The 2,910-nt window shown below is 39.2% G+C and overlaps 1 long non-coding RNA gene across 1 annotated transcript in view; it reads left to right on the top strand.

Moving 5' to 3' along the window:
* Positions 1 to 954: 954 nt before the first annotated feature.
* LOC128249855 (uncharacterized) overlaps positions 955 to 2,910 on the top strand; it is a 40,757-nt gene continuing 38,801 nt past the window's right edge. Inside the window, exon 1 of the long non-coding RNA XR_008265976.1 lies at positions 955 to 1,465. This is a non-coding gene — a long non-coding RNA (uncharacterized LOC128249855). The remainder of the gene's footprint in view (positions 1,466 to 2,910) is intronic.

Here is a 2,910-nt window from a genome sequence, read left to right as displayed (position 1 = left end):
ATATATATATATATATATATATAAGCAATAATAAATCTCTGAACGAGGTATAAACAATAGCTGCACGACAACGAAGTATATTCGCCACTTAAATGTGGCTAACCACTAAGGGTGGAAGCTTGTAGCCCCAGGAGAACACCTCCTCTAGCTGGCTATTGACACACTTTCTGTATATATATGAGAGAGAGAGAGAGAGAGAGAGATACATATATGATTACACACACGCACGCACACATGCATGCATGCAATTTTTGTCGCTGCCATGATCTTAACAGTGTGGGAGTTGGCTGTAAAACGACCGAAGTCGTTAGAGTAAGAAATGAATTGCAGAAAGTCAGAGAGTTTCCTCCCCTGTTGTCAATCATCGTTTTCCTGCAGTAAGCCGTGTGCAAGAAGTATGTGTCTTAAATGTGATGTTGCTTGAAAGAGAGATATTAGATACTGAAGAGAGAAGGTTTGTGGATGATAGCGAGTAAAGAATCAAATATGATCGTTTGGATATGTTATGTTAATTTGCGTCAGTGAGAATACACAAAAGAGCTGAGTGAGCGGTTTATTATGGAAGACAGAAGCTGACGCATAAAGTTTGAGTGAAGGGTTTACTATGGAAGGCAGTAGCTGACGCATAAAGTTTGAATGAGAGTTAAGGCGTAATGTGTGATGTGAGGTTTAAGATTTAGAATTTTGAATATCTGTGATGGTTGGCAAGAGGAAACAAACATAATCTACTGTATTTTTAATGTTATAGGGCATAAGAGGCTGAATAAACATCTGTGAGATTAAACAAACAGGTGGGCATTAAAGATGTCTGCTGAAGTGTGTACTGGGGAAAGCGATATAACGAAACTAGGATGGATGTGTCACAGGAATGGATGATGCTTGCTGAGTTGAAAAGGAAGCAGTTGAATGATGTAGTTTATGTGTGTTGGAAGGACGATGGAGAGAATCATAGAATCTGAAGTTGTTGATCGCGGAGAACAGACAGAAGAGCAAGAAAAGCTCCACAAGGCTCCGGCAGGGGATTGTGGCGAACCTTGCTGTACTCTTTCACCACAACTTTCTCTCAATCTTTCTCCCTGTTTCTGTTGTGCCTGTAATTCAAAGGGTCAGCCTTGTCACACACTGTGTCACGCTGAATATCCCCCGAGAACTACGTTAAGGGTACACGTGTCTGTGGAGTGCTCAGCCACTTGCACGTTAATTTCACGAGCAGGCTGTTCCGTTGATCGGATCGACTGGAACCCTCGACGTCGTAAGCGACGGAGGGCCAACAACAACAACGAATAATGATAAGTTTAATGATAATAATAATACAGTAGAAGCTCACAAGTCACGCAGCTTAAATCTATGTCTCCGTCTGGACCATTAATGCATAAACCAAGGCGGGAACCTCAAGCTAGAAATTATCAAATCTACTGCAAGACACAAATTTAAAATCAGGACACATTGGATAATCTACTCCTAGGTACGTCATGCTCAATCAAATGATGTTATTGTCATGATGGGACGCATTTGATTATGGGTCTACGGAGAGCTAATTAATCCCTTATCTAGTTCAACGATTGTTGGGTCTTGCACGAAGCTGTGACCGTGGTCTCAAGATAAGTTCCTTTCTTTATTAATATTGTTGACAGATTCCCTGAAAAATGGTCGCGGTTGAAGTTATTCGACCTCTAAGATATTAAAGATAATTCTAAACCCAAATTGAGGTTAAATAATGCAACAACAATAAATTAAATAGATTATGAAACAAAAATAAGATTCTAAACACAATTATATTGATATATATATTTCAACAGGATACAAGAACCTTTGTAAATAAAATGTGAAAGTCTGAGAGGTGATGATAATCATGCGTTTCCTATAGACGTTTATAAAAGAAATTAAAAGAACCGTTATATATTAAGAGTTTCTGAAAGCGATGAAAATTTATGATCAAAGGGAAACAACTCTACCATGAAAATGCTCGTTATTTTCTCCTGAAATGATTTATGATAATAAATTCACAGCATCCCCTAATCCACTGCTTTCCTCCCAACGCCTCTTTTTTTCTCTACCGTCCCCACTCCTGCCACTGCCTTAGGCACCACGCCCACCTGGACCGTCTCAATGCCCGCCAGGGGGCGGTAGTGCCCACTTTGAGAACCTATGCCTTAGATCCACCATGGCATCTGATCTGGCTTTTTAAACCAGACGATATATTGAAAAGACACCCACTTAGATTGCATATACGATCTGGTCCACCATTAGCTGCAGTTCAGTTCTGATCTTTGTGGAGCTTGAAATGTCTTTTCAGACCTCTGTTAAATTTGCAGACCTTATGGCATACATGTCAATGAAATTGTATATACTAAAACCAGTAAATGTGTTTGATATTATTATAGTGCTCCTAAGGTGGCAAACTGGCAGAAACGTTAGCACGCTGAGCGAAATGCTTAGCGGCATTTCATCTGTCTTTACGTTCTGAGTTTAAATTCCGCTGAGGTTAACTTTGCCTTTTATCCATTTGGAGTCAATAAATTAAGTACCAGTTGCATACTGGAGTCGATATAACCGACTGGCGCCCTCCCCACAAATTTTGGGCGTTGTGCATTGAGTAAAAAAGATTATCATATTGTTCCTCTATTGTTTTTAGTAATTTTCGATAGAGGAGTGACAAAGACTTTGGACCACCGTATACACATAGACATACAAAAATACTCTGCTGATATTGTTTAAATTCCAGTCAAGGAGCGTTGAATCTCGGTTAGAAACTGGCTCTTTGTCTACTGGGAAGAAATCTGGGGATAAAACTAAATGACAACATGTGTGCATAGATACGTGTACGTATGTGAAATTTGTATGTATGTGCGATTCCATGTATGTACATTTGTGTGTTGGTGTGAATATATATATATATATATATATATA

Source organism: Octopus bimaculoides, chromosome 18, assembly GCF_001194135.2.
Source record: "Octopus bimaculoides isolate UCB-OBI-ISO-001 chromosome 18, ASM119413v2, whole genome shotgun sequence".
Taxonomy (NCBI): domain Eukaryota; kingdom Metazoa; phylum Mollusca; class Cephalopoda; order Octopoda; family Octopodidae; genus Octopus; species Octopus bimaculoides.
Note: the sequence above shows the minus strand (reverse complement) of the source record. Positions and strands in the feature narration are given on the sequence as shown.